Source organism: Dioscorea cayenensis, chromosome 16 (genome assembly GCF_009730915.1).
Source record: "Dioscorea cayenensis subsp. rotundata cultivar TDr96_F1 chromosome 16, TDr96_F1_v2_PseudoChromosome.rev07_lg8_w22 25.fasta, whole genome shotgun sequence".
NCBI lineage: Eukaryota > Viridiplantae > Streptophyta > Magnoliopsida > Dioscoreales > Dioscoreaceae > Dioscorea > Dioscorea cayenensis.
The window spans coordinates 8,123,634-8,135,715 of record NC_052486.1 but is presented as its reverse complement, the minus strand read 5'-3'; the positions used below and the strand labels follow the sequence as shown (position 1 = coordinate 8,135,715).

The 12,082-nt window shown below is 45.1% G+C and overlaps 2 non-coding genes across 2 annotated transcripts; both read left to right on the top strand.

The window, feature by feature from the left end:
- The first annotated feature begins 10,906 nt into the window (after positions 1-10,906).
- On the top strand, positions 10,907-10,980 carry TRNAF-GAA. Its single transcript has one exon. It is a non-coding gene; the product is annotated as a tRNA-Phe (tRNA).
- A 185-nt stretch (positions 10,981-11,165) lies between these two features.
- Positions 11,166-11,241, top strand: TRNAP-UGG. Its single transcript has one exon. It is a non-coding gene; the product is annotated as a tRNA-Pro (tRNA).
- The last annotated feature ends 841 nt before the right edge of the window (positions 11,242-12,082 follow it).

The window sequence follows — 12,082 nt, the reverse complement described above, 5'->3', positions numbered from 1 at the left end:
AAAGATAGTTTGAAAGCACTGACATGGACACAGACACCCTTGTCGAACATGTGCCCAACTTTGGGAGAAACCGAAATCTATACGCTGGGTTAATAAGAGAGCGTCTCCCGTAATGACTTGTTATTGTGAGTTTTTCTGTTAACTGCAAAAATAACATAACATAACTTGTCCATTTATAAAGATGTAAACACAAGAACAGGTTGAATAGCTTGGTAAGTCTTAATAATGGATCATCAGCCGGTTTTGTTTGGTACCTGTTTACTATTTTTTTGATAAAGCCCGGATCGTTGTTTCCTTTCGGCAGTGATCTATTATAATATATGAGATTTTCAAATCAGTTGAGCGTAGAGAATAGCATGGTTGGCGTTAGTGCTTTCTTTCTTTGTCAAGTGCTATATGGGCTGTTTAAGCGAGTTGAGCCTTCTCTTTCTCGAGCCCCTGTGCCAGCTGAAAAAAACTAAAGCGGGAGCGCAACGGCTTTTTCCGCCGTCGCTTGTTGGGTCGCCAAGAGAGTCTATTGACCAAAGTGGGCAGACGTCTTCCTGTTGAAAAGAAAAGGAAGCAATGAGTCGACCTCGAGGACAGAAGACGTTACCTGGAAACGCTAAACCGACAGATCAGAAGGAGGAGAAGAATGGGTTCTTTTTACAGATCAAGCTATGAGAGCCTCTTAATGAAATTTCAGACACAACGCTTGACTATCCTGAGAGGTTAAGAGAGTGTGACCCGTTCATCCCCGAGGTGTACCAAGCAGCACAGAAAAAAACAGCATATCACGGAATATAGCTGCTATGAAGGTAGGGATGAAAGATATACCCTCACCCTCTATACTAGCCAATGACTATATCCCCTGAGATAAGGAATTTTGGCATGACTAAGCCACCTTTCGCTAGCCTCATCCAGAAGACTCTAGATGAATTCCGGCCGGGACCAGGTTAGAAGCCGACAGGCAAGAGCAGGTCGGACTATGATCAAGAGACCACGTATAGCCTGTTGCCTGCTTAATAGGAGTAGCTGAGCCCGGAAGACATTGCTGGAGCCCAGAGTAATTCAAGATTAGACAGAATGAACCTCCCCCAGCATCTGACGTGATTAGGCAAGGATAGGATTTGAACCTGCAGTCTTTAGGTCATGAGCCTGATGAGTCGACCAATTCCTCTACCCCGCTTCTTCCCCTGATCTTTCTTTCCCTCTTCCCACTGGGGTTCCCCGGCTTTGCTTGGCCGGGATAGAACCAGCGCTTAGGTTGCGGCTAGGCGCGGAGGTTGGAGCTCCCTCTCCCGCCCTTCCTGCATGAGCAAAGCCGCCCTCTTCGAGGCCGCCTGGAAAAAAAAACGCAAGGAAGAGTTCAGCATTCTCATAGGCTCCAGGTCGAATTAGGAAAAAAAAGAAAAAGGGGTTTAGTTGGAGTTCTATTGAATTAATCCTCTTATCCAATCAGACTCGAAATTCTTAAAGTCAAGTTTAGACTCCTCCTTTACTCTTTGGTTGGAGCTCTCCGATCTTCTTGCCCTTCCAAGCTTCAAGCCGAAACCTAGATCTGAGATATTGGATTCAGGAAGGAACTCTATCTAGAACACCGCTTGGAAGCACTACTCGCATGGATTGATTCATACCAGAGAAAGCCACTGACATGAACTTCGAGAGCATAGACCAGCACAATGACCAATAAAGAAAAAACACTTCTCTCCCAATAGTCGAAGATAAGCTTCCACTCTCTCCTTCTGCTGCCACATCCAGTAAAGGCTTTGTTCTCGATGAGCACAGCACGTTGATCTTCATCTCCTACATTGTCATCAGAGAAATCCTCATCTTGCCCTGTAATAATATATAAAGAAAATATACTGAATTTTCTTGCTGATCCGCTCCCTCAATAAGAGGCAATGGACCGACCGACCCAATCGTCTGTTGTCTGATTCGTCTTAATGTCTCCTACAAGAAAAATGTAAACAGGAGTAGACTCAGTCGAGACTGGGGAGGAATAAAATATGGGGTTTACGACAGACATCAGAAAGACTTCCACTAGAGCAGAAAGAGAGGGATCCTCGTTTTTCGACTCCCAGGCAAGCCAAGCTCGCTCATGATTTTGCCAGCCAATTTAGTTACGTCAGTAGGGAAAGCTTGTGGAAAGAAAGAAGAAGCTCGAGAATAAAAAAATGAAAGGAATGAGAGCAAAGAGGGGCAGTTTCCATAAGATTTTTTTAGGTAAAGAGCGTCTAGCCCAACTAGAGCTGCTAGACGAGAGGAGATTGAAAGCGGCGCATCACGCCCAAGCATATCAACGCCGGATTTCCGGATTCTACGAGAAGAAGGTGTTAGAACGCCGATTCCAGGAAGGAGACCTAAACTAAAGAACTTCTTCCCCGGTCCACTCGGGAAGTTCGGACCGGAGGGGCCTTACAAGTCTATAGCGTGAAGCGAGTGCTTTACAGCGATACTTGATAAAATAGGAGCGAGACGTTCTTTGACGGAAAGACCCAAAGAAAGTTTAGTACCCCCTCTGACTTCTAGCTCTAGTAGCTAGCTAACTTTCTGTACGCTTTGTATGGCGGTGGCTTCAAGTGTTGTGGCTGTAGTAGTATAGCTATCTTTGCTTTCTAGCCTGGCTCTTTCCTTTTGTGCATGCTTTCTTTCCTATTGCTTGTGTTGTGCCAGTTGAAGGAGCCGGTTTCTTGCTACTCCAACTCAAGTAAGATTAGATAAATAGAAAGAGTAAGTAGAGGAGAATGATAGAGGGACAGAGGTAACAGGACGAATAGTTGGTTGAACCGGGCGATAGCTCAGAGGCGGCTCATCACGCTCAACTGCTTCCCGATCGAGAAGGATAGCGATAGAGTGTTTGCTCTAATTCTATTCTTAGGACCCGTCATTCCATATGATGGATGACGAGCGATATTCATCTATTCAAAGCCTAATTGGGTACTGCTTGGGCAAACGCCCATACTATATTCATGAAAAAGCCTATGTTTGTGGAGAAAAGTTGTAAACCAGTAGGCTCTTTGCGAATTTTTTCTCTTGACGACCTTCCAATTTTGAGACGTGTGCGATTATCACTTTAATGATCGCCCTCTTCTTCTTCGTCAATGGTCCTCGGGTTTCCCACTTGTTAAGGACCTTTTAAGCTCGGTCCTAGTTTGGATTATTCTACCCAACCTGAGGCTCAACTGGTGGACTCTGACGATCATCGGAATTATAGCGAGTTCCGTCAGCAAACCGTTGTATATGAACGAGCTCACGGTGTCGAGGTCGAGACTGACGTATGCAAGAGTTTGCGTTGAGATTGGTGTGGATGGGCCTTGCCCGGAGGTTGTTGACGTTTATGTCAATGGGAATTTTTACCAACAGGCCATCCAATACGAGTGGAGGCATGACTCTTGTCCAGGGTGTAACTCGTTTGGTCATGACAAAGATCAATGCCCAAAACTTGTTGCTCTGACCTTCCTGCCACCTGAGCCCTCCTAAAAATACATGGGTGAAGAAAGGGAGGAAGAAAGAGGCTGGTGATAGAAAGCAGAAAGAGAATCCGCCGCCTGAAGACACAACAACTTTTTTATACTCGATAAAATACTGCTCAGTCTGCCCACCCCTGTCCTTGTTCATGCAACCTCTGTGGTACCCAGTCCCCGCCCCAGAAGATGATACAAGCAGAGGGACTGATGCTGCTGCTGCCATAGAAAGAAGATCTAAAGTCCCTCGAACTGAAAGATCATCGATTGGATACTAGGTCTTTCTTTCGGTCGGGTTGACTCAATAACGAAATGGCAATTCCAACTACCCGATTGATTAAGCACCCACAACGGGAAGAAGTTACTCGCCTAATCTCCATATTTTTTTAGGTTCTGTCACCCTTATTCCTTCTACTGGTGCGATGATGGAGGAGTAAGAGTGATAAGTGCTTGTGCGATATGAATGCGAAGCGTTCATTCCTTATGTTGAGCATTACTTTTCTCAGGTTTTTACATTAATATATGTGTTTTTATGTTACATTTACGCACGTAGGGCTGTGAGGCCTAGTATGAAGGAAATAGGCCAATGTGGATCATAATGCACTTATTTAGGAGGAGATCTTGCTAAAGTTCAAACGCGAAGACATAGGGCAGGTGTGAGATGCTAGAGTGTATGCCAACCTCCTCGCATTCGAGTGAGCACATCCATTTGGAGGGGCACAAAGGCAGTCACACTCTAGCATTCTGACCTATGCATTTAAGAACGAGAGCTCCACCAACATGTATATCATTGAAGAAGCAAGTGATTCAAGACGTGAACGTGTGCTCGTTTGCGTGACCCCGATGAAAGTATGGAATTGGGAAGTTATTCAGGTCGAAGACTGTAGCAGAGCAATGCACATATTACTGTAGCAATACTGTTCACAGCCGGCCGAGAAAATAGGAGTTCAGAGGATCGACACGGGTGTGTGGAAATTATCCACGCCCGTGTGGAAATTCCCCACGGGTGCGTGAAGCATCCACGGCCGTGTAGTCGACCGATTCCAGCCCTATTTAAAGCCGATTCAGCCCCGATTTTTGTATTCTTTTTTCCATCTTTTCCCCAACTTGAGAGAGGGCTTCGGCTAGGGTTTTGAGGAGTATTGGCTAGGGTTTTGGAGAGGTTCTATGACTCTGACATCGTCATTTCTTAGGAAGAAGGTTGGTAGGGGAGCTTCCGTCGAGGCGTATCCTATACCGAACGAGGGAATCCTTGGACGACGAGTAGAGGACTCTCCACTAGACCATCGACACGACCAACGAGGGGGTTTCTTTATGGATTTATTGCTTTTACATTCGATTTCTTTGATTGTACTTAGCTCCATGGAGAGCTAAAGCCCTAGTGGGTACTTGGGTGATTGTGAACCCTAGATGTATTCATTTCATTGAACTTATTTATTATGCTTTCAATAAATTGATGTTTATTGTGAGTTCCAACCTTGAATGCTTGATTGTATGAACATTTCCCCTAGAGTGACACTAGGGTTGAGAGTTCTTGTTGGTAACCTTGTGAGTGAGTGACACAGCACGAGCATTAGACAAAGCTAGGTTGGAGAGGGTTGAGAGGGTGAGTCGAGAGGTACGGGAGCGTCCCCTTTCCCCTCTGACGTGATAAATTCTACCTCCGTTCCTTGAGTTCTTTGCGGCCATAATAGAGTGAATGGTCTAAGGGATGAACCTCCGCTGGGGCCTAGTTGCGCGTGCGATGGAGTGAAGCGTTGAGGTGATCTTAGTATCTAAGGCTTAATTGTGGCTAGGGACCTTCCGCCTAGACCAAAGAGTTAGGTCTATAATTAGGAAGCGATTTATCACTTGGAATCCCTAGAGCTTATTGCAACTTTATTCGAGTGCGAGGTTGAGAGGTTATTTAATCTCTCCTCCAGGACATGAATAGAGTTAGGCATAGTTGAGCTTAGATTTGGGACTATGTATGTAAGGATTTCCACGACTCGCCATTGCATTGATTAGGAAGCATAATAGAGAGTTCTTGCATTTGAAACAATTTTCCTAGGTGAAGCATCATCCGAGTACCGCATCTTTATCGATTGCCTTGCCTCCTCCTTACTTTCGCTCTCTTACTTGTTGCTTTTTAATTGTTGAGAATTGAATCATTATCACACTTATCATTGTTGATACTCCACATAGCTAAGAATCGAATTAAGTGTCTTTACTTCCCTACTTCCTGTGGATTCGACCCCGCTCACCCGGGATTATTACTTCGACAAACCCGTGCACTTGCGGGATATACGCAAGGGGATCTTGTCAAAGAGCAATATGACATTCTTACCATTTGATAAACGCCTAAATGTACGTATTTTATATGTATTAATCTTGTATTACTTTGTGTATATTTTAATGAATTGATGCCCGCTTTAAGTGTAATTTGGTTATTTCGGTGTTGCAGATCTTAAAAGAGCCGAACGAAGCTCAAAAATACAAATTGGATGAATTCGACACCAAAAACAGCATTATTGGAGTTCCAGCACTGTAGTGTTACTGTAGTGGGGGTCACTATTCATGCTGCGGGTATTCGGCTGTGAGCTTCACGGACTCCATGCGCCCGCATGGGTGCCCGTGAGGTTTGCTGGAATTTCACAACCCTCGGTACTGTAGTAAGAACACTGTAGTTGAGTACTGTAGCACCGGCGCATTTTCTTGCCCGAAACGCCAGTGAGCTTCACGGGCTCCATGCGCCCGCATGGAGCCTGTATGGACCTGACGGGATATAAAAGGAGACTGATTTTGTAGGGCAAAAGGGGAGAGCTTTTGGAGGGGCAGTTTTCTCTTAGGGCCTCTTAGGCCGCCGCCCCACTCTTCCCGCCGGCGATCTACTACGCAAGACTTCACCAAGAGGGAGGCAAGCTTTGGAGGAGAAGATTGGGAGAAGATCCTAGGCATCCAAGGCATAATTTGAGGTGAGATCTCTTCAAATCTTCAAGATCTTCACCATCCCAGGGATCTAAAGCTAAAGGGAGTAGTTCTTACTTCTTTTCTTGTTTATTTGTTCCTTGGACTTGTATGAGTGGTCCTCTATCATGAGGCACTAACTAATTTGTGATTTGGATATGATGAACTCTAGGGTTGATTGTTTGTAATTTGGATGATCATCTTTATTGATGCTTTGTTAGATGTTGTATTTCTTTTATGGAATCTTGTAGTTTGTGGTTCAAGCCTTGTGTAATTTGATGTGTTGATTTGCATGAGAACTTTGTATTTCAACTTCTAGGTTGTACTTGGTTGCGTGACCATCGCCCTTGTACTAGACGCACTTGGCTTGGAAGGGATCCATGTACAGATACACCGTGACCATCGGGTATTTTGTACCCTTCCAGCAATTAGGGTTGGACCTAGTTTGAGTATCGACCCTGATTAGAGATTTCCCTGAGTGTAATGCAATCATACGAGGATTTGGGCGGAAGCAATTCTGACCCAATACTTGTATGGGACTAGGGTTCAATTGCCGTGACCATCGGGTTGAGCTAATTTAGGATTCTCTTGGCCCAACTACCATCTCGCATTTCATCCTAAATTCAGGATCTAATGACAATCCTAGGGGGATTCGTTGTCCAAATCACTTCCTTCATTGTTTGATTCTCCCTTGAGTTCATATTGTGTGTAGTAGTACACTGGATTTCATTGTAGTTAATTCTTTCTATTTTTATAATTACTATTCATCTTTTGGAGTGTTAGGCTAGGAAATAGACGAAAGGGAAGTAATAGTAGCTCCTTGGGCCCAGGGAATACGATCCTCTCGTGCTCGCACGAGAGGTATTACTTGACGACTCCGTGCACTTGCGGATCTTGCACCACCGTTCCATTCCAGCTGGCTTCAAAGTTCGGGTAGGCAATGGGATGCAAGATTCGAAGATGAATCAGTGAATGGGACAAGAAAGGAATCTTCCCCTACCTCGCGTAGAATCAATCGATGAGAAAGAGCTCTTCGTCGTTACCAGCCGGCGTAGACGGCAATGGATGGGAATTCCAGCTACTCGTCGGGCTTCTCGACCCGGTTTTGATGGGAAGGGGGAGTTGGGGAAGTTTGAGCTAGAGTTTCCAACAATTTTTTTTAATGATGGAGGTGAGGGAGAGAACTGCTTCTAAGGCTGGAGATTTGCGAGGGATCATTTCTTTTGAAATATTTAGGGCAGATTTTACTACGCAGGCCACTGATCCGAATCTCTTTTGCAGGACCTCTCACGTTTGAAGACCGTTGGGTGCGACCGGCTGCATTCCCAACGTGGTAGACCTCACGCTGTTTTGAAAGCGATCATCATTAGGGGCCTATCACTAATCAGTGGGTGGCGATCACAAAAGGCTTTCTTCGACGAGTGTAGTGAGCAAACTAGGTAGATGGTCAGGTCGGTGGTCTATAGGTCAAGCACTCTGACCGTCTACGAGATCTAGGCAGGATCAAATAGTAGTTTTCGCTGCGAGACTGTGGTAAGGTCAAAAAAACTATGATTTGCCTTAACTTTTCTTTCGTATCGGCATCGGGAGATAGGCTTGACGAGTTGGTAGGCGGCCTATTTTAAGACTGTCGAACTTGGAGATGATGTGAACCTCGAGACATGCCTATCTTTTCGAAAGCTCTGTGTTTCGGTTCTATGTCTCATTATAAGGAGATAAAAATCAAGTCGGAGATGAGGCTACGTGATCCCGAGTTCCAAGCCCTACTACCTTGAGTTGGAGGATGAAAGATCTCACAATGACATAAAGAAAGAAAGTTATCCTTTTGCACGCGTAACATAACATAAGTCCAAGCGCCTCTTTGCATAGTTTTGCACTTTAGAAGGAGAGATAAGTTAGGCCAATCTCAACCTCCCGAAGGTTTGAGCGCTCTGGTTGATTGATCTCAGACGGCACTCAGGTTCACTGAACTCTTCCATGGTATAGGTCCAGTCCATACCTCCCTCCTTCGGTCAAACAAGAGATTTCGCTCACCTTTCCTTCTTCGTTATCTTAGGTAGGAAGAGCATGAAGGGAGGGAGGCTATGGAACAAGATCAACACTATGTCTTGCATTGCTGCTCCTCCGTCTCAGTCGGTATCGACAAGGGTTTTCGCCAGTGAGCTTTGCGTCTAGAACATTGACTATGAACCTCTTATTAGGGATTTGGAAAAGTCCAACTACTTCGACTGTGATGATTGATTCGACATAACTGCTTGGATTCATGTCCAACTTCAGCACTGAGCCAGAGTCGACAACAGAGATGCCAAACAGATCAAAGTATGGAACTCACAACAGGTTAACAGAAAGAGTGTTGCACTCAAAAAGAAAAAAATAAACTGTCTAAAAAAGATGAAGAATGTCTTCACCACCACTGAATAGCCTTCTTAGTGAGAAAGTCGAGGTGCTAGTTCAAACTAAGAAGCTCAGTCACCAAGCAAACACAGAGAACTAGTAATTAGTCGAGTAAGCAGAGTGAGATGTCACCTTCATTCACGACTTCATACAGGTCGAATTGGCATAGACGAGGAGTTCCGATCAAGCTTAGGGCGATTCTTTCCTCTTCTTTCTTTCAGTCGAACCAGTAAATGCGCCAGCATCAGTACTAGTCGCTTCATATCCATTTCAAGTCTATCTTGGCATGGAGAGAAGTCAAGTCCCGTGGGTTGATCCGTGGGCACTAATAATCGAGTCTGCTTGTCCTCGGGGAACAACGAGGGGATGGATGAAATGACACCAAGGTAGGTTCCCTTGATGGTATTTGGTCGTCAATCCATTCGGAATGCCGGCAAAGGATCTTTTCCCGAGTTTCTTTTTGACTTTAGTAAGTCCATCCCCTTCTCGGGGATAAAAAGCGGTCGAGAATAAGAAATTCTTCATGGCTGATGGTTCCGTTTTCTCGGGCATGGTTGGCATGGCCTGGCGGATCTTTTTTTTCTTCTGAACATGCCGGGGAACCACTCCTCTCTTCCGGAAACGATGTTGGAAAAGAGGGGCTCAAGATGATTGGCCCTAGCTCGAATCGAATCTCTTGTTTTTTTGCTATTCATCTTAATCTTATATATAAGAAAACCAAATATTTAAGTTGTTGGCAGGTCTGCATCCGAGAAGGTGACAATCGGCGAGGAAAAATGCCGCTGAAAACAATGACTGCTAGAGTTTCAGGTGCCAGATCATCGGCCACCATGGCACTCTTAAGAACCTCGAAGAGAGCGGGTTTTTTATTTCATGATCAGCTCGAGGAGCAGTGATTTTCTAAAGATGCTCGAGCATCTTGTATTCTTTGCCAGGCTCAAAACCCATTGGGAGGGATCCTCCTTTGGTGGCTCCTCATCCGAGGAGTAATGCACCTGTAAAGGGAGAGCATTCAGAAAAGCATCCAATCAGCAGCTGGACTGGGGAATAGATACAAGAATAATTATGGAGTTCCCATCTTTCCCGATTGGCTCTGCTTTTCTCGAATGCAGGTATGAAACCTGTAAACTCGCCTTAACTTAAACTTTATTGGTCTTAGTCAAGCTCGGGCTGAGTCTAATATCTCTGCTTCTTTCATCCCTCCCAGAGGAAAATGCCCCCTGCCAGCTTTTATCGGTGAGTCAGCCATTCGGGAATAGATCCCTCCCTCTGGACAAAGGGGCACTGAAAAGTTCTTTTTTTAAGGAGGACTTCAGACATTATTAATATATAAGAGAGAGACCTGCTACGGAACTACTGAGCAGGGGCAAAAAAATACGATAAGTAGATAGATCGAGTATTGATGAAACAAAAAAATCAGACCATGACAGAGCGGCCGATTGGGGAGTCCTTTTTTTGTTTTCCGGGTAGAAATGAATTTAAATTTTTTTCTTATCTTCGAATCTTTTTATTTTTTTCTTGTCTACTTCTTGCTTTTTTCTCCGTGGAAAGGAAAGGAATTGAGAGATCTCTGAACGATATCAAACTCTTGCTTCGTTGGCCATGTCATAAGTCTTTCTTTCTGATATGAGAATTGGATTGATGTCACCAAATTTTTTGGTATTAGTCCTCTGAGACTGCCGGATCTCTTTCTTATGTAAGGGTGTGTTGACCCTCATGACTAATCCGGAGCAAGAATGGAACTGATCTCAAGAGCGGCATGTCTTTGAAGAAGAAGAAGAGATCGATCGCGTACCACTTACCGGATTAACAGTAAAGACTACCTCACTTACCAAAGCGAAGAGACTGGCTGACTTACTTGACTAAGCCTAAGCGGCTTACCGACTTGCTTGACTACACTAGCGGGTAGACAGACTAGACTACCTTACCGAAGAAAGAGACTACCAGAACTGCAAGAAGTGGTATCATATATAAGAAAAGCTGAAGGCTCAGTAGCACGGACTACTGAGTCGCTCAGCTTGTATCACAAAGCCCAATTCGAGTAGGAGATTTCGGATAAGAAACATATGCTTAACACATGCTTCCAGAACTCCGTTTTCGGGTCGGAGGCGATGAAAGTGGTTCAGGTAGCTCAGCAGGTTAGAGCAAAGGACTGAAAATCCTTGTGTCAGTGGTTCGAATCCACTTCTGAGCGGGCTTTTGGTCCAAAGGACACGTAGCCGAGAGCGAGCCGGATGAAGGAAGAAATTCAAGTGAAAGAGGCTGATCGGCAGATTTCCAAAAAAAGCGGTGGTTCTCGCGTCCCCTGTGCCCAAAGCGGGGTGGGCGAGTTCGGTTCGAGTGTTTATAGATCGGGTGGATCTATATGTTCCGGGGAGACGAGGTGTAGCGCAGTCTGGTCAGCGCATCTGTTTTGGGGTACAGAGGGCCATAGGTTCGAATCCTGTCACCTTGATGTTCTGTTCAGTCAGCTAATACAAAATGAATATAAATCTCGACCGTTAACTTAACAAAGTACGTACACCTGACTGTCCTCAAAACTCATTTTTCGTTGCTTTGCTAATCAATCAATCATTCATTGACTGGTAGTCAAATAGGCAAGGTTTTCTTCCCAGGACTCAACCAAACCAACCGTCAAAGTAAGTTCAGCTAACGAAACTAGAACAAGAAATTTTCAGACTTTGATGAAGGGTTTGCTTAAGGCCATAGGCCTGTGCGTGAGGAAATGCTTGGACTTTCTCAGGCGGGATAAGATGACGGAAAGACTCAGAATAGTTGCCGATGACCGATTCCGTCATTGATGCGAAGCCTGGCCTTGGAAAAGTCCGCGAATACAAAAAAATGCACGAAAAGAGATGGAACCTATCTCCTCTTCTAGCGAACATATACCTAAACAAATGGATTACGAACCGAATTGGGACCAATCGCCGATATGCACGGTACGCGGATGACCTAACCTTTGGATGCCACTCGAATCGAAGCTGCAAGTTTGAGGAAAGAGCCCGACAGGCGGCCTGCCTTTTGTCTCAGTAGGGGTTGGATTTCATTTAGGTTCAGACCACGAAAGAGAAGACGGAGATCTGGGCTTGGGAGTGGACTGGCGGGCTCCGCGCTCGAAAAAAGAAAGGGTAAGTTAACCTTCCTGAATAAGAGGTGCATAGATAGAAAGTAGGCCCGATGCACCGCTAGGGCGAAAGAGAACAGCGGAGCTGTAGTGGTCGGCCTTCGTTAAGCGGTAGCTTCCGCGCTGCCTTCCTTTATGACCGACTGGGGCTGTTCACCTTTCCTTCGAAGCT